Source organism: Triticum aestivum, chromosome 4B (genome assembly GCF_018294505.1).
Source record: "Triticum aestivum cultivar Chinese Spring chromosome 4B, IWGSC CS RefSeq v2.1, whole genome shotgun sequence".
Classification (NCBI taxonomy): Eukaryota; Viridiplantae; Streptophyta; class Magnoliopsida; order Poales; family Poaceae; genus Triticum; species Triticum aestivum.
In genome coordinates, this window is record NC_057804.1 from 184,266,186 (window position 1) to 184,286,857 (window position 20,672).

The following is a 20,672-nucleotide window of genomic DNA, read 5'->3' on the forward strand; positions in this document are numbered from 1 at the left end:
ACTAAAATGTACAATTTCATGGCACATTTTAGTCTACATCTCATGGCACAGAATATCTGATCCATCTTCCAATGCAGAGTTAATTACACGATAGTACCACAATTGGGGCGGTGGTGGCGAATTGGTACCACTTTTGAAAAAAAAATTACGTGTCAGTACCACGTTTGGGTCGAACCGTTGCAAATCGGGCTAAACTTCGTATTTGTACGTATTGACGCTGGAACTGACCGCCCGGGCCCGCGCGTCAGATGCCACGCTGGCGAATCGGCACGCGCCCGCTCGCTTGATAGGTGCGGTCCGGCTCGAACCGGACCGGCCCGTGCTCCACTCCGTTCCTCCTCGCTCCTGCCTCCCTCCTCGCTCCTCTCTCGTCGCCCTCGTCACCGCCGGCAGCTTTGCCGGAGCGGACCACCGCCGCCCGCCATGGTTCTCAAAGACGAAAGCAGTGAGGACACGTCCAACCTGCCGTACATGCACTCGACCTCATCCACGGACGGGCTTAACCAGGCGATTTTCCTTGAGCTAGGTCTAGGGTTAGGGTTTCAGATTTGGGGCTTTTTGATTTGGTTGATTTCGCTGGGTTTTGATTTGGGCATTTTGATTGTACGAGCTTCGGCAGGTCCCTTTCAGCGTTGAAGATCCAGGTTACCAGGGGCTTGAGTTGGAAACGATGTCGCCATGTGAGAAGCACGGCAAGGCATCTGAGAGGCTTGTCGCATTTGAAGGAATAGACACAGGGAGAAGGTTCCTAGCATGTGCAGAGCCGCTATGAATTCTATGCTGATAGTGGGATATTATATATAGGTTGATAGTGTCATATTATTGTTGGTTTGACAGTGCCATATTGAACATGAGTGAACATGAGTACAAGGCCTGATTATTAAGGGCATATTCACTTTTGCAACAGCAGTAGCTTGTGTAGTTCAATGACAGTGGTACTGTTATTTTGCAGTGGCATTGTTCTTGCTATCATGTGAAATAATAAGTTTGGGGTTTCTACAGGTTTAATGTTGCTGTTGTGGCATTTTTATGTAGTTGAATGGAGTACTCAGTTGAATGACAGTGCTACTGTTAATTATGTTCCTGTTACTTTTGCTCCTGTTTGGAACTAAATATTGAGTGAAATGTAACTTTTATGTTGGGATGGACCTGTTGTTATGTATCTAAATGCTTGAAATATTCAGTTGAATGGATAGTATGTACTGCATATGCTTTGGCAGTTCACCAAGTTTGCAGTTTGAGATTGCTCTTGTTTTGTAGCTGATTAGCAAAATCTAGTTCAAATCTGTAGCTGAGTGGTGTTGTAATTTGTCATGTTGTTATTTAGTGGATAGGTACATCTCAATTACTAGTGTAGCTTAGTGGTGCTATTATTACCAATGTACAGTGTTATTGCTTTGCACTAGTTATTTACTTATGCTTCTGAAGTAACATGTTTATTCTTTTATCTTTTTGCCCTTTTTTGCAGGAAGGGCAGAATTGTGGGTTTGTTGAATGGGTTGACCACCAATGGCCCCCAACAATGCAAAATGCATTGTTGAAGCTGTGGGCCATGGTTGAAGATAGCAAGAGTGCTAGGGTGAATGATAATCTTGATAGTTCTTTCACTATCCACCATCGGACAGAAGAGAAGAACAAGCTGGAGGCCAACTATGACAAGTTAGTCCAAGATGTGCATGAGCTTATGAGCTTCCAGGAGGACAGGGTGGTGGATTTCAGATATCTGTAGGATAACCTTACATATCAGCAGCAATGCAGAAGTGAACTGGTGGCTGATATGAAGGCACATATGGTAAATAAAGATGCAGAGTCTAAGAAGCTTAAGCAGAATTATGAAGTGCTACTGAACCTGACAAGAGCACAAGCAACAGTCATCCAGAACTTGAAACTGAAGCATATTACGGACAAGCAATTGCTTAGTGAAGATAAGATGAACTTGGAGTTGAAGAATGCAGAGCTCACAAAGTCTGAGGAGAAGCTCACCCAAGAGAAGCTAGAGTTGAAGTTTCAGGTTGCTGATTTGCTTAAGGGAAAGGAAAAGCATGGTGAAGAGAAGGGGCAGCTAGAGCTTCGTATTGCTGAGCTGATGAAGGCAGAGGAGAAGCTGAAGGAGAAGATCAAGGGGATCCAGGCCATCTTAGAGAAGTGAAGAAAATGAATATGAGACTAGTGGGTAATGCTGACCTTTTGGGCATGATGGTTGTGTAGTGTATGGCTCTACTAATTGTGAACTATGTCTGTGTATGTATGTAGTAGATATGCTTTTCATCCTTTTGTGAGAAAAGGATGAACTATGCATTTAAACTCAAACTCCATTATGTATTGTGATGGACCTACTGTGTACCCTATAATATGTTGAACTCCAGTAAGTATTGTGTGTTATGTTGGCTACACTTGAAATGATGATATATCATGCATTGGAAGATGGATTAGATATTCTGTGCCATGAGATGTAGACTAAAAGTTATGATTTCTCTTGCAATAGGTTTTAAATTGGATGATTATGTTAGCATTGGAAGACTATTTGATGGTTATGTTAGCACTGGAATATTAGATGGTTATGTTATATCATGCATTGGAAGCCCATGTTTAGGTGGTTAAGGTGGTTCCGTCGACCAAGGCAAGAGGGCACAAGTTCAATCTCATGCTCAACATCAAGTTGAAGAAATGCCTCTTCCCAAGAAGACTCAAGTTAATGCTTCTCAAATTGAGAAATCAAGTGAGAAGAAAGTGAAGAGTAGACGTTGCTACTTATGTCTTGAGAAAGGTCACGTCGCTTCTTCATGCACTAGTGGTAACTTATCCAACCCAATTATTATTGATGATATCTATTCTCTTGGTAAGGATAAGGTTGGCAATGTGTTTGCCAAGTTTGTTGGTACTCAAAGTGGTGTCAAGCAAAGAACCATTTGGGTAGCCAAACCTATTGTGACTAACCTCTTAGGACCCAACTTGGTTGGGGACCAACAAGCTCAAACTTGATCAATAGGTGTTGTTGGAGGGCATTGGAGACTTGGCTACATCATGAAGAATTAAGGGGACTTCATCATTCTCTTTGTCTCAAGCCAAGTCAATTGGATTATCAAGTTTCTATCTTATATCCAATGTGCCTCCTTGCGGTAACTTGTACTTAAATTGTTTACCTTGAAAGTTACTTGCCCCCTTGCATGTTTTGGTTTTGTTCCTTGCATGTGTTTGTATATGTTGCGCTTCCAACTTGCTTATCTTGAGCAATCAAGTATGTGTGTGTTGGTTTGCACATCATGTACATGTGCGTCGTGCGTTGAGCCTTTTTGCTTCCTGTTTGTATCCTAGTTGGATCGTGTGAGAGATCAATGGAACATCCCATTTTGGGGGAGTGATGTGCTTTGTGCACCTCACAATCCTACAAATGTGTGTACATGAGGAATACCATCTAGTATTGATATTACAAGATTATCTAGTCGCTAGGTGGTATATCTCTCATGAGAAATTCAAATTCTAAAAATTCCATTGATTATCTCGTGTTGGATCCTCTTATTGCCTCTTGTTAAGTTCTTATTGGTATCACATTATGGGGGAGTAATATGCTAAGTGCATATTACAAGCCTAGAAAATGTGTACATTTGAGATATTATCACCTAGAATTGATATTGTAAATTATCTTGTTCCTAGGTGGCATGTTAGCTCTACAAGTTGCAATTTGCTTTTTGTTTGGAGTGAAAATGATGTCGGATATCCTTGCTATCTATCACTGGGAATTATTTCCAAATACTTCTTGTCTTTTAACAATTGGTAATCACTTATGTGTGGTAGAATTTAATTGATCATCTTTACATTGGCTTTTGTTTATTTGCCTTTTTCTCTTGCCAAGGTTTGTGTCAACTCCCGTTGTCTTCCCTACCACTTGTGGATCTTGTTTATTTCTTGTTCTTGTCTAGTGTTTTCTAGATATAATGAAAGTGGTGATCCCACCTTGTGCATTTTGCATTCAAATGCAAATCCTATATAATGCACAACTCGTGGGGGAGCTATCCTATTTTCTTTAGAACACTCTTCTTGTGATCCTTATCAAGTGTGTTTTTGTGGAAGGCAAGCCATTTATTTTTGGTACTTTGTTCCATCATGAAACTTTGTTGAGAGCCTGGTTTGTTTGGAACCATCCTCTCTTTGGGAGTTTGACATCTTTAGTTTAGTGTGTATCAATGGATATCTCATTCCTTGATGTATCTTTAATGATATCTTCCAAGTGATGATTTCTCCATTTGGTATCCTTTTCACTTGGCATTTCTTTGTTTTTGGTTTCGGGTTGAAAGTCTTGAGCATGCATGTTTACTTCATGTAGTCCATTTGGCATGCTTTCTTTCTTTGACTCAATATATAGGGGAAACCCCACCTAGTCTCAATTTGGATGAGATGTGCATGAAATTCATTTTCATATCTATATGCACATATTTATGTGGAGTTTGTCCTATGTATTGGTGTTTCTAACTATTTGGTCCCAATGAGTTTGGGTACCGTTTAGTTTGTGTTGTTCTTCTAGGAACATTTGGAGATGCATTGGATGCTCGGCTCACTCACAAGGAAGGTGTTGTCACCATGTGCATATTGGAGTCAAGCTAGGATGATCAATGAACTACTATCTACCTTCAATTGGTATCTACTACATCCTTCCAATGATACCTCGGTAACAAATATCTATTCATGCTTTCCCCTCTTGCATTCAACCTTGTGTAGGTTGTATCTTGGCATGATATTCATTTCATATCTTGTGATACTTGTTTCCTTTCTCAAAGCATCCCAACGATGATCTCTGTTGCTAGTTGTGATGCCCTTGATGGATGTGTGTGTGGACTTCATTTATATACAATAAGACCATATCTAGCCAAGTGCTATGCTTTCAAGCAAATATCTTATTGGTATATTTATGACTTCCTTGTGGATATCTTGTTCCTTTGTGTTGTAACTATTTTGGGTGTACATCCTTTGTTGTAGATATATATATCATCATGATTTCGTCTACATAGAACCTTATACACTTGAGAGAAATTACATCTCTAGTTGATATCCTTTCTTTCACTTCCACCTTGTCTTTCTTATGTTATTTCTTTGGTGGCTCCGTGAAAGCTTGTGCCTTGAGTGCGTGTCCTCTATCGTTGCATCTTGATGCACTCTTGTGTGGTGAAGGTTATTTTCCTCTTGCTTATCTTTACGAGGTTTTTGCCATCTTAATTGGTATCCCTCGTCTTGATGAGCCTCCCCTCGTCTATCTTCACCACGGGTTGTCACAAGCATAGGTTCTCTTTTGCTTATTAGTAAGCTTGTGAACCCTTTTGCCAGTTGTGTGTGGGAATGATAGGCCTTGCACCGTGTGCCTCATTCTTTCAAGGCTATGTTGATGCTTTATGCTCATCCTAATTTTAGTCTTCTCAAGTGCTTCGCCATGACTCACACACATCATTTTGGTTGAGCCTATTCTTAAGTTGCCTCTTTTACATGTTGCTCAACCATGTGCTTGTTGCAAGCGCTAGGCTTTGTTTCCTATAGGCTCACTTGCACTGGATGTAAGTTTCTATTGATTTTGGGGGATCTATGATCCTATTTTGTGCACTTTGTATTCAAATACAAAAATTCTTATGTGTGCACAAATTATGGGGAGCTTCTCCAGTTTCTTTAGAACACTCCTTCGCTCATACCATTTATTCATTCATGTAGCATGTAGGATCATTGGTCTAGTTGGCTCAATTGATATTCGTTGATTGCTTGCTTCAATTGGTATCTTTTGATTGCTTGATTGCTTGTTTCTCTCTTTCTTATGTCTTTGTGGCATATCTTTCTTTTGTGAACTTTGGGCCTAAATATAGTTTGTTTTCTTCCTAGCATTTACCATCAAACTTGTGTATTGCATTCCACTCTCTTGTTGAGAAATACACAATTTATGGAGGACCACAATTTATATTGGCCTTCTTAGATTTTCGCCCATTTTGGCAATCGAGGCCAATGGGGGAGAAGTTTCAGAGAGTTTTGTGTAGAAGTTTAGAGAGTTATCTCTTCTTGCTTTGGTTTTGTTCCTTAGCATTTGCATCTCATTCGCATGCACTATTGGTTGTTGCATTGCATGGTGATGCATAATTCCTTATATAAACTCTCTTGAAAGTGATTGTCATCAATTACCAAAATGGGGGAGATTGAAAGAACATGCGGTGCCCCCATGTTTGGTTTTGGTAATTGATGACAATCTCTATGGACTAATGGTTGTCTTGAGTTATATTTGAAGGATTTGTCCATAGGCTTTTCTTGAAGTCCATGTGTTGGTTTCAAGGAGTTTATGAGTTGACCAAGGTGATATTAAGGAATTATCCAAAGATTGGTCATGCGAGTGTTGAGCTTATTGCAAGCATGTCTTGAAGAAGAAGGTTGTGTGATCATTCATGTTTACCTTCAATACATCATCCAAATGAAGAGAGTTGCAAAGATTCAAGGTTGATCAAGACTAAGTCAATAGTGAATCAAGTTGATCAACTCACAAAGCGTAGAAGATGTACTGAGAGGGATCAAGTGATCCCATGGTATGGTAAGCATTGTCCATTGCACTTTGTGTACTAACCCATGGTCTATGTGAGAGTTTTATGTGTGGTTAGGTACGTATCCATGGGCTTGCATCAAGAGGAAGATATCATATAACCCATGGAAAGGATGACATCAAGTGGTGATCGTCATCAAGATTGCCGTGTGCAAGTTCAAGTGGAGCATCACGAAGAGATCAAGTGCTTGAATCTTGCCATCCATTGTGGTGTCAATGGACTTGTGAAGATGAGCCGAAGAGTGGCTCACCCATAGTGGACTATGGGGGAGTAATCATCTAGTCTTCATCAAGCCAACGCAATCAAGAAAGGTGGTCCAACTTGAGGGGGTCAAGATCGTCATCGTCTAGCTCAAGTGGACCATGTGCAAGGCAAAGGTTTTCCCTTGATAGGTTTTCTATTTTACCGGTCTCATGGTGGTAGTTAGGAGACCGGGTTATAGGATCGTTTGCCATACTATCAAGGGGGGATCTCAAGTTGGTAGCTTGATCGTATCGTTAGTAGAGAGCTCAAACCATTGCATCCTTGCATCTTGTTTCTTGGTTCTTGTTTGGTTCTCTTTGTGAGTCTTAGATCTTATGGTCATCTTGATGACAAGCTTGAGTTCATTGAAAATGGAGTTCGCATGCGTCTTCTATGATGTTTTCGGTGTTGGAGGTTTTATCGGTCTTATCCGAGGAAGGGTTCTCACCATTTTCTTATGGGAATTTTCTAATTTGCTTCTTATTTATATTTCTTTCAAGATTGTGTTAGCGCTTGTCGCTAGCTTTCCAACAAACTTGGTTTTGTTGAATTCGGAGTCCGTTTGCAGAAGTTGTGTCAGTTTTGGTGTTCTGAAAAGGCTGCAGCGGTACTACCGCGGACAGGAGCGGAAGTAATTTTTTTACTACCGCTCTTGGGAGCGGTACTACCGCTTGGAGCAGTACTACTGCGGCTACTTCCGTGGCTACTTCCGCTCGGGACCAAAAACTCGTGTTTTCTCTCTCGTTGGGCTGTTTTGACCGTGCTAAGCGGTAGTACCGCTCCTCCAAGCGGTAGTACCGCTTGTGCACGACCTGAGCACATAACGGTTGGATTCGGGAGGTCCTATAAAAGGGGGTCTTCTTCCCCAATGAACCTTATCCTTTGAGCTCGTGTTCTTCCCCCATTGTTGACCTTCTTCGAGCTTGCTAACTCTCAATCCCTCCATGGATTCTTGCTAGTTCTTGAGGGAAAAGAGAGAGGAGATCTAGATCCACGTTTCCACCAATCACTTTCTCCTGTAAGTGAGGGGAACCCTTTGGATCTAGATCTTGGAGTTCTTCGTGTTCTTCTTTCGTTCTTCCTCTCATTTTCCTCCCTAGCATTAGTTGCTTTGGTGGGATTTGGGAGAGAAGGACTTGGGTACTCCGTGTGCCCTTGCCATTGCATTTGGTGCATCGGTTTGAGTTCTCCACGGTTATACGTGAAAGTGAAGTTTGAGAAGCTTATTACTCTTGGGTGTTTGGGCACCCTAGAGCTTGTTCCTCTTGGGTGCCTTGGTGCCCTAGACGGTTGGTGGTGTTCGGAGCTCAATCATTATGGTGTAAAGCTCCGGGCAAGCGTCGGGGTCTCCAATTAAGTTGTGGAGATCGCCCGAGCAATTTGACGGGTACCGGTGACCGCCCCCAAGGGTTGCCAAAGTGTACGGGTTCGGTGACCGCCCCCAAGGGTCGCCATTTGTACGGGTTCGGTGACCGCTGTCGGTGTCAAAACCGGCGGATCTCGGGTAGGGGGTCCCAAACTGTGCGTCTAGGCGGATGGTAACAGGAGACAAGGGACACGATGTTTTTACCCAGGTTCGGGCCCTCTCGATGGAGGTAAAACCCTACTCCTGCTTGATTAATATTGATGATATTGTTGGAAATATGCCCTAGAGGCAATAATAAATTAGTTATTATTATTATATTTCCTTGTTCATGATAATCGTTTATTATCCATGCTATAATTGTATTGATAGGAAATTCAGATACATGTGTGGGTACATAGACAACACCATGTCCTTAGTAAGCCTCTAGTTGACTAGCTCGTTGATCAATAGATGGTTACGGTTTCCTAACCATGGACATTGGATGTCGTTGATAACGGGATCAATCATTAGGAGAATGATGTGATGGACAAGACCCAATCCTAAGCCTAGCACAAAGATCGTGTAGTTCGTATGCTAAAGCTTTTCTAATGTCAAGTATCATTTCCTTAGACCATGAGATTGTGCAACTCCCGGATACCGTAGGAATGCTTTGGGTGTACCAAATGTCACAACGTAATTGGGTGCCTATAAAGGTGCACTAGGGTATCTCTGAAAGTGTCTGTTGGTTGGCACGAATCGAGACTGGGATTTGTCACTCCGGTTGACGGAGAGGTATCTCTGGGCCCACTCGGTAGGACATCATCATAATGTGCACAATGTGACCAAGGTGTTGATCACGGGATGATGTGTTACGGAATGAGTAAAGAGACTTGTCGGTAACGAGATTGAACAAGGTATCGGCATACCGACGATCGAATCTCGGGCAAGTACAATACCGATAGACAAAGGGAATTGTATACGGGATTGCTTGAATCCTTGACATCGTGGTTCATCCGATGAGATCGTCGTGGAACATATGGGAGCCAACATGGGTATCCAGATCCCGCTGTTGGTTATTGGCCAGAGAGCTATCTCGGTCATGTCTACATGATTCCCGAACCCGTAGGGTCTACACACTTAAGGTTCGGTGACGCTAGAGTTGTTATGGGAATTAGTGTGCAGTTACCGAATGTTGTTCGGAGTCCCGGATGAGATCCCGAACGTCATGAGGAGTTCCGGAATGGTCCGGAGGTAAAGATTTATATATGGGAAGTCCTATTTGGCCACCGAAAAATGTTCGGGATTTTTCGGTATTGTACCGGGAAGGTTCTAGAAGGTTCCGGAGTGGGGCCCACCTGCATGGGGGGACCCACATGAACGTGGGTAGTGGGGGAAAGGCCCCACACCCCTGGTCAAGGCACACCAAGATTCCCCTTAGAAGGAATAAGATCATATCCCGAAGGGATAAGATCAAGATCCCTAAAAAGGGGGGATAACAATTGGTGGGAAAGGAAATGATGGGAATTCTTTCCTCCCACCTTTGCCAACGCCCCAATGGACTTGGAGGGCAAGAAACCAGCCCCCTCCACCCTTATATATAGTGGGAGGCGCATGGGAGCTTCACCGTTGCCCCTGGCGCAGCCCTCCCCCTCTCTAACTCCACCTCCTCCTCGGTAGTGCTTGGCGAAGCCCTACCGGAGAACTACAAGCTCCACCACCACGCCGTCGTGCTGCCGGAGCTCTCCCTCAACTTCTCCTCTCCCCTTGCTGGATCAAGAAGGAGGAGACGTCCCCGGGCTGTACATGTGTTGAACTCGGAGGCGCCGTCTGTTCGGTGTTAGATCGGATCTTCCGCGATTTGAATCGTCGCGAGTACGACTCCCTCATCCGCATTCTTGTAACGCTTCCGCATCACGATCTTCAAGGGTATGAAGATGCACTCATCCTCCCCTCTCTCTCGTTGCTAGTCTCTCCATAGATTGATCTTGGTGATGCATAGAAAATTTCGAATTTCTGCTACGTTCCCCAACAGTGGTATCAGAGCCAGGTTTATGCGTAGTTTCTATGCTCGAGTAGATTGCAAGTTGTTGTGGGTATTGATTTTGTTCAATATGCTTACTGTTACTAGTCCAATCTTGTTTCGACGCTATTGTGGGATGAAGCGGCCCAGACCGAACTTACACGTACACTTACGTGAGATAGGTTCCACCGACTGACTTGCACTTGTTGCATAAGGTGGCTAGCGGGTGCCAGTCTCTCCCACTTTAGTCGGATCGGATTCGATGAAAAGGGTCATTATGAAGGGTAAATAGCAATTGACATATCATGTTGTGGTTTTTGCGTAGGTAAGAAACGTTCTTGCTAGAAACCCATAGCAGCCACGTAAAACATGCAAACAATAATTAGAGGACGTCTAACTTGTTTTTGCAGGGTATGCTATGTGATGTGATATGGCCAAAAAGAATGTGATGAATGATATGTGATGTATGAGATTGATCATGTTCATGTAATAGGAATCACGACTTGCATGTCGATGAGTATGACAACCGGCAGGAGCCATAGGAGTTATCTTAATTTATTGTATGACCTGCGTGTCGTTGAACAACGCCATGTAATTACTTTACTTTATTGCTAACCGGTAGCCATAGTAGTAGAAGTAATAGTTGGCGAGACAACTTCATGAAGACACGATGATGGAGATCATGATGATGGAGATCATGGTGTCATGCCGGTGACGATGATGATCGTGGAGCCCCGAAGATGGAGATCAAAAGGAGCAAAATGATATTGGCCATATCATGTCACTTTTTGATTGCATGTGATGTTTATCATGTTTATGCATCTTATTTGCTTAGAACGACGGTAGTAAATAAGATGATCCCTCATTAAAATTTCAAGAAAGTGTTCCCCCTAACTGTGCACCGTTGCGAAAGTTCATCATTTCGAAGCACCACATGATGATCGGGTGTGATAGATTCTAACGTTCACATACAACGGGTGTAAGCCAGATTTACACACGCGAAACACTTAGGTTGACTTGACGAGCCTAGCATGTACAGACATGGCCTCGGAACACAAGAGACCGAAAGGTCGAGCATGAGTCGTATAGTAGATACGATCAACATGAAGATGTTCACCGATGATGACTAGTCCGTCTCATGTGATGATCGGACATGGCCTAGTTCACTCGGATCATGTAATCACTTAGATGACTAGAGGGATGTCTATCTGAGTGGGAGTTCATAAGATGAACTTGTTTATCCTGAACATAGTCAAAAGGTTTTTGCAAATTATGTCGTAGCTCGCGTTTTAGTTCTACTGTTTTAGATATGTTCCTAGAGAAAATATAGTTGAAAGTTGACAGTAGCAATTATGCGGACAGTAGAAGGCTTATGTCCTTAATGCACCGCTCGGTGTGCTGGACCTCGAACGTGGTCTGTGGATGTTGCGAACATCTGACATACACGTTTTGATGACTACATGATAGTTCAGTAATGTTAAATGGTTTAGAATTGAGGCACCGAAGACATTTTGAAATGTCACAGAACATATGAGATGTTTCGAGGGCTGAAATTGCTCGTGCCCACGTCAAGAGGTATGAGACCTCCGACGATTTTCTTAGCCTGCAAACTAAGGGAGAAAAGCTCAATCTTGAGCTTGTGCTCAGATTGTCTGAGTACAACGATCACTTGAATCTAGTGGGAGTTGATCTTCCAGATGAGATAGTGATGTTTCTCAAAAGACATTGCCACCAAGCTACTAGAGCTTCGTGATGAACTATAACATAACAGGGATAGATATGATGATCCTTGATCTATTCACAATGTTCGACACTGCAAATGTAGAAATCAAGAAGGAGCATCAATTGTTGATGGTTAGTGAAACCACTAGTTTTAAGAAGGGCAAGGGCAAGAAGGGGTACTTCATGAACCGACAAATCAGTTGCTGCTCCAGTGAAGAAACCCAAGGTTGAACCCAAACCCGAGACTAAGTGCTTCTGTAATAAGGGGAACAGCCACTGGAGCAGAATTACCCTAGATACTTGGTAGATGAGAAGGCTGGCGAGGTCGATAGAAGTATATTGGATATACATTATGTTAATGTGTACTTTACTAGTACTCCTAGTAGCACCAGGGTATTAGATACCGGTTCGGTTGCTAAGTGTTAGTACCTCGAAATAAAAGAGCTACGGAATAAACGGAGACTAGCTAAAGGTGAGATGATGATGTGTGTTGGAAGTGTTTCCAAGGTTGATGTGATCAAGCATCACCTGCTCCGTCTACCATCGAGATTGGTGTTAAACCTAAATAATTGTTATTTGGTGTTTGCATTAAGCATAGACATGATTGGATTATGTCTATCGCAATACGGTTATTCATGTAAGGAGAATAATGGTTACTCTATTTATTTGAATAATACCTTCAATGGTCTTGCACCTAAAATGAATGGTTTATTGAATCTCGATCGTAATGATACACATGTTCATGCCAAAAGATATAAGATAGTAATGATAGTACCACATACTTGTGGCACTGCCATGTAAGTCATATTGGTATAAAACGCATGAAGAAGCTCCATGCTGATGGATCTTTGGACTCACTCGTTTTTGAAAAGTTTGAGACATGCGAACCATGTCTATTGGTATGTACGCATGAAGAAACTCCATACAGATGGATCGTTTGGACTCACTTGATTCTAAATCACTTGAGACATGCAAATCATACCACATGGGCAAGATGACTGAAAAGCTTCATTTTCAGTCAGATGGAACAAGAGAGCAACTTGTTGGAAGTAATACATTTTGATGTGTGCTGTCCAATGAGTGCCGAGGCACGCAGTGGATATTGTTATGTTCTTACTTCACATATGACTTGAGTAGATGCAGAGTATATTTACTTGATGAAACACAAGTTTGAATTATTGAAAGGTTCAAGTAATTTCAGAGTGAAGTTGAAGATCATCGTGACAAGAGGATAAAATGTCTATGATATGATCATAGAGAAGAATATCTGAGTTACGAGTTTGGTACACAATTAAGACCTTGTGGAAATTGTTTCACAACTAATACCGCCTCAAACACCATAGTGTGATGGTGTGTCCGAACATCATAGCTGCACCCTATTGGATATGGTGCATACCATGATGTCTCTTATCGAATTACCACTATCGTTCATGGGTTAGGCATTAGAGACAACCGCATTCACTTTAAATAGGGCACCATGTAATTCCGTTGAGATGACACAGTATGAGCTATGGTTTAGAGAAACCTAAGCTGTCGTTTCTTGAAAGTTTGGGGCTGCGATGCTTATGTGAAAAAGGTTTCATCCTGATAAGCTCAAACCCAAAGCGGATAAATACATCTTCATAGGACACCCAAAACAGTTGGGTATACCTCCTATTTCAGATCCGGAAGCAAAAGGGATTGTTTCTAGAATCGGGCCCTTTCTCGAGGAAAAGTTTCTCTCGAAAGAATTGAGTGGGAGGATGGTGGAGACTTCATAAGGTTATTGAACCATCACTTCAACTAGTGTGTAGCAGGGCACGGGAAGTTGTTCCTGTGGCGCCTACACCAATTGAAGTAGAAGCTTATGATAGTGATCATGAAACTTCGAATCAAGTCACTACCAAACCTCGTAGGTCGACAAGGATGCGTACTACTTCAGAGTGGCACGGTAATCCAGTCTTGGAGGTCATGTTGCTAGACAACAATGAACTTACGAGCTATGTAGAAGCGATGGTGGGCCCGGATTCCAACGAATGGCTCGAGGCCATAAAATCCGAGAGAGGATCCATGTATGAAACAAAGTATGGACTTTGGAAGAACCACTTGATGGTTGTGAGGCTGTTGGGTGCAGATGGATTTTAAAAGGAAGACAGACAATGATGGTAAGTATCACCATTAAGAAAGCTCGACTTGTCATTAAGATGTTTCCCGACAAGTTCAAGGAGTTGACTACGGTGAGGCTTCCTCACTCGTAGCGATGCTAAGAGTCTGTTGGAATTGGATTAGCAGTTACTGCATTATTTCTGAAATCTTGCAGATAGGATGTCAAAACATTGTTTCCTCGACAGTTTTCTTGAGGAAAGGTTGTATATGATACAACCAGAAGGTTTTCTCAATCCTGAAAGATGCTAACAAGCATGCAAAGCTCCAGCAATCCTTCTAAGGACTGGAGTAATCATCTCGGAGTTGGAATATATGCTTTGATGAGATGATCAAAGATTTTGGGTTTATACAAAGTTTATGAGAAACTTGTATTTCCAAAGAAGTGAGTGGGAGCACTATAGCATTTCTGATGAGTATATGTTGTTGACATATTGTTGATCGGAAATGATGTAGAATTTCTGGAAAGCATATAGGGTTGTTTGAAAGGTGTTTTTTCACTAGAAAACCTGGATTAAGCTGCTTGAACATTAAGCATCAAGATCTATGAGGATAGATCAAAAAATGCTAAATGGTACTTTCAAATGAGCACATACCTTGACATGATCTTGAAGGTGTTCAAGATGGATCAGTCGAAGAAGGAGTTCTTGCCTGAGTTGTAAGGTATGAAGTTAAGACTTAAAGCTCGACCACGGCAGAAGAGAGAGAAAGGACGAATGACCACTGGAAGTGTGCCTTGCCATGAGTCAGTCAAGGGGTACAAGAATGATCCAGGAATGGATCATTGGACAGCGGTCAAAATTTTCCTTGGAGTAAATAAGGACATGTTTCTCGATTATGGAGGTGATAAAGAGTTCGGCATAAAGGGTTACGTCTATGCAAGCTTTAACACCTATCTGAATGACTCTGAGTAGCAAACCGGATACATCTAGTGGAGCAACCATTTGGAATAGCTCCAAGTGGAGCGTGGAAGCAGCATTTACAATATGACCTAGAGATTTGCGAAGTACATACGGATCTAAATGTTACAGACCCGTTGACTAAAACCTCTCTCACAAGCAAAACATGATCAAACCCCAGAACTCATTGAGTCTTAATCACATGATGATGTGAACTAGTTTAGTGACACTAGTAAACTATTTGGATGTTGGTCACATGGCGATGTGATCAGTGAGTGTTAATCACATGGCGATGTGAACTAGATTATTGACTCTAGTGCAAGTGGGAGACTGTTGGAAATATGCCCTAGAGGCAATAATAAATTAGTTATTATTATTATATTTCCTTGTTCATGATAATCGTTTATTATCCATGCTATAATTGTATTGATAGGAAACTCAGATACATGTGTGGGTACATAGACAACACCATGTCCCTAGTAAGCCTCTAGTTGACTAGCTCGTTGATCAATAGATGGTTACGGTTTCCTGACCATGGACATTGGATGTCGTTGATAACGGGATCAATCATTAGGAGAATGATGTGATGGACAAGACCCAATCCTAAGCCTAGCACAAAGATCGTGTAGTTCGTATGCTAAAGCTTTTATAATGTCAAGTATCATTTCCTTAGACCATGAGATTGTGCAACTCCCGGATACCGTAGGAATGCTTTGTGTGTACCAAACATCACAACGTAACTAGGTGCCTATAAAGGTGCACTACGGGTATCTCCGAAAGTGTCTGTTGGGTTGGCACGAATCGAGACTGGGATTTGTCACTCCGGTTGACGGAGTGGTATCTCTGGGCCCACTTGGTAGGACATCATCATAATGTGCACAATGTGACCAAGGGGTTGATCACGGGATGATGTGTTACGGAATGAGTAAAGAGACTTGTCGGTAACGAGATTGAACAAGGTATCGGCATACCGACGATCGAATCTCGGGCAAGTACAATACCGATAGACAAAGGGAATTGTATACGGGATTGCTTGAATCCTTGACATCGTGGTTCATCTGATGAGATCATCATGGAACATGTGGGAGCCAACATGGGTATCCAGATCCCGCTGTTGGTTATTGGCCAGAGAGCTATCTCGGTCATGTCTGCATGATTCCCGAACCCGTATGGTCTACACACTTAAGGTTCGGTGACGCTAGAGTTGTTATGGGAATTAGTGTGCAGTTACCGAATGTTGTTCGGAGTCCCGGATGAGATCCCGAATGTCATGACGAGTTCCGGAATGGTCCGGAGGTAAAGATTTATATATGGGAAGTCGTATTTTGGCCACCGGAAAATGTTCGGGATTTTTCGGTATTGTACCGGGAAGGTTCTAGAAGGTTCTGGAGTGGGGCCCACCTGCATGGGGGGACCCACATGAACGTGGGTAGTGGGGGAAAGGCCCCACACCCCTGGTGAAGGCACACCAAGACCCCCCCTTAGAAGGAATAGGATCATATCCCGAAGGGATAAGATCAAGATCCCTAAAAAGGGGGGATAACAATTGGTGGGGAAGGAAATGATGGGATTTCTTTCCTCCCACCTTTGCCAACGCCCCAATGGACTTGGAGGGCAAGAAACCAGCCCCCTCCACCCCTATATATAGTGGGAAGGCACATGGGAGCTTCACCCTTGCCCCTGGCGCAGCCCTCCCCCTCTCTAACTCCACCTCCTCCTCGGTAGTGCTTGGCGAAGCCCTACCGGAGAACTGCAAGCTCCACCACCACGCCGTCGTGCTGCCGGAGCTCTCCCTCAACTTCTCCTCTCCCCTTGCTGGATCAAGAAGGAGGAGACGTCCCCGGTCTGTACATGTGTTGAACTCGGAGGCGTCGTCTGTTCGGCGTTAGATCGGATCTTCCGCGATTTGAATCGTCGCGAGTACGACTCCCTCATCCGCGTTCTTGTAACGCTTCCGCATCGCGATCTTCAAGGGTATGAAGATGCACTCATCCTCCCTCTCTCTCTCATTGCTAGTCTCTCCATAGAGTTATCTTGGTGATGCATAGAAAATTTTGAACTTCTACTACGTTCCCCAACAGATATGGGTAGTACAAGAGTAGATCTACCACGAGATCGGAGTGGCTAAACCCTAGAAGCTAGCCTATGGTGTGATTGTTCTTCGTCCTATGGAATAAAACTCCCCGGTTTATATAGACACCAGAGAGGGCTAGGGTTACACAGAGTCGGTTACAATGGGAGGAGATCTTCATATCGTATCGCCAAGCTTGCCTTCCACACCAAGGAAAGTCCCATACGGACACGGGACGGAGTCTTCAATCTTGTATCTTCATAGTCCGGGAGTCCGTCCAAAGGTCTTAGTCCGGCCATCCGGACACCCCCTAATCCAGGACTCCCTCAGTAGCCCCTGAACCAGGCTTCAATGACGACGAGTCCGACACGCAAGTTGTCTTCGGCATTGCAAGGCGGGATCCTCCTCCGAATATTCCATAGAAGATGTTGAACACCAGGGTAGTGTCCGGCTCTGCAAAATAAGTTCTGCATTCCATCGTAGAGAGAATAATATTTGCATCAATCGGATCTGCTGACGTATTCCGCAGCGTGACGTCATGCCACGGCCAGGCTTTTATTCATCTTACTGTTCCACCCCAGCGTGTTTAGCGAGGCGGTTTCCTTGGCATGTCTTTGTCAAAGCAGAGATCGTGTCCCCTTATTCCGGGATTCTCATCAATACGGGCGTGGGTAACCCGACCGTGACTTAGGTATGACTCCCTAATTGAAAGTGTGTCTCAAACGGTTACGGGGAGGGCTCTTGGTATTCACCTCCTTTATAAGGGAACCAAGGCCCGGCTCCCTTCTTCTCAAACCAATCAAATCCTCCCCTCGCTTCGAGTTCCAACACCCAAAGCTCTAGTTTTAGGCGCTTCAGACTTTTGACGATGTCCGGCTCCGACCTTCAAGGCCGGTGGATGCCTTCCTCTATTACGGAAGAAGATGTACGAAGGCTGAGAGATGCTAGGTATCTAACCGGCGAAATCTCGCATAGACTGCCTGCTCAAGGGCAAGCTGTTCCCGCTCCCCAGCCCGGTGAAAGCGTGGTGTTCGCATCTCACTTCCTTCGGGGGCTAGGATTCCCGATCGAACCCTTTGTGAGGGGGCTTATGTTTTACTACGGGCTGGAGTTCCACGACCTAGCTCCGGAGTCCATCCTCCGGATCTCATCATTCATTGTCGTGTGCGAGGCCTTCCTCCATATCACCCCTCACTTCAGATTGTGGCTAAAAACTTTCAAAGTGGAACCGAAAATGATCGAGGGGCAGCACGCTGAGTGCGGAGGGGCTATAATAAGCAAGATGGACGACTCTCCATGGCCCGAAGGCTCTTTTCAAGAGGAGCTCGGCTTATGGCAATGGGACTGGTTTTACATCATAGCCCCTAGGGGCACCACATGGGTGGCACCACCTACTTTTCGCTCGGTTCCCCCACCACGGCTGGCGTCATGGGTTAATGAAGGACTTATCTGGGGGCCGCCCAAAGACGTGCCCTTGCTGCAGGGCCGTATTCGAGATCTTCTAGAAAGAGATATCAATTTGACCGTAGTGGCGCAAGTCATGGTGATTCGCCACACACTGCCCTGCAAACGTCGACCTCTCCGCCTGTGGGAGTTCAATCCAGAGGGACCACGAGTCCTACAACATTTCATGGGAATGACACCCGTGGAGATGTACAAATTGTTCTTCGGATCACAAGCAAGGTGTCCGGATTTGTCCGAGGACGCAGGTCTGAGCTGCAATCACCCGGATGCTAAAGTAAGTAGCCCCGTATTTGGATACACCATCCATATTTTTATCAAATCTACCCTTTAGCAGAGTTGTCCTTTGAACAGGAGTGGATGGCGAAGGCAAAGCTTATCAGGTGTCCAGCCCCCCTGCCCGAGACCGTGCCGAATCCCATGCTGACCAGGATGCTGGAGGTCGCGCTGTTGGCGGAAGGCGAAGGGGGGGACCAAGGAGCTACCGCCTCCGCAACGAAGGCCGTTAAGAAGGGAAGAATCGAAAATTCCCCCGACCAGGGAAAGAAAAGGACTGCCTCTGAAGACCCGGAGGTGATAACCTCAAAACGGGGAAAGAAATCTTCATCAGAGGGTTCAGCACCGGAGAACACCCCAGCCGAATCGCCCCCTAAAGGGGACCCGCTCTTCCCCGAGACGTAAGTGAAGGGAGGGGTTCCATAATGAATCACACTCATGTTTTATTCCTGAGGAAAATAACCGAAACATTATCTTGCAGTCCAGATCTCAACCCTTCTCAGCAGAGCTCATCTTCAGGGGATCTTCATCTAGAGATGATAGAGAGCGAAACGCCTCCCCTTGTTGCACCGTCTCACGAGGCTGGCGACCCCGAGGTATCGTCCCAGAGGGTTTTTTCAAGTCCGGACCCTGGAAAAGGTCGTCACACTAGTCCGGCACCCTCTTGCGCGCCGGCGGAGGGGCTGAAGGATCTGCTTGGTAGGGCGTCCATCTTAGAAGAACACCGTATGTTGATGGATACGGTAATTGGAAGGATTTCATCCGTGGAAAGCGCATTGTACGAGGCTGCCAGGAGTTTACTAACAGGCTTTGAGGTACGTAAAAAGGTGTACCTTTTGGTAGAGCCGCATATTAAATGTGCCCTGTATGAATAGTAGCCCCTGAGACTCTGTGTGTCATCACGAGTGACGACGCACAGAGTATCATAACCCCAGGTATAATATGTCGCCTATTCCATGAAGGTGGCGAGGCGTTCGGTGGCTAGCCGGACTGATGAATCTGCCGAACTAAAGCGGCAACTTGACGTAGCAGATGCCGACATCGCGCTTGTAAATAAGCGTCTAGACGAGGCTCAAGGTATGTTCAAAAGACACCCAGTAAGAGGAGCTTGATGATCGGGCCTTATATATATATACTTTATGTAGATGGTGCTACTGCCGTGGAGAACCTTCGGGCGGAACTTGCCCGAGCCAAGGAGCAAGCAAGGAAAAGTGATGCGGCTGCTGTTAAAGCGACTGAAGAGCTAAAAGCCGAACAGGCTGCTCACTGCCAGAGCAAGAAGGAAATAGCCGAGATGGCCATAAAATTGAAGGATGCTACCGACCGCTGTAAATTTCTTGAACAAGAAGATAGGGCGGCTCAGAAGGACCTTGAAAAGATCATTGTCGAAGCCAAGGATACTCGCTCTGCCATGAGAGTGATGAAGGAGGAGCTGCGTCAGGCCGGAGATATCATGGCTAGAAAGCCTTATATGCTGCGGATGAAGTTCGGAGACCCCAAGTATGTTCCATTAGACCGGCAGTGGAGTGCGGAAAACGCTTATCTGGATTTGGCAGCAAGTGCGGCGGACGCGACCGAACACTTCCGCAACCGAGGTGACCATGGACTGGAAGAGCTTTTTTGGTCGCAGTACCACAATCCAGAACGCCCACTGTCAGTATCCGACCATTTGGCCGCCTGGGCGGAGCTGAACAGGTTATCTGGACTCGCCATGAGGTATGTTGCGAGTCGTCTGTGGCCGGAGAAGCCGGAGCCGAAGAGTTATTTTGGCTTGGCGCAACAGTTCCTTGGTTCGGTGCCGCATGCTGATGCAATGAAGAGGTCGGCGTGCATAGAGGGCACACAGATGGCTCTTGCCCGTGTCAAAACATACTGGGCAGTTATGAAGGCCAGTATTGTTGCGTCCCAGGATTCGGACGAAAGCCGAGTA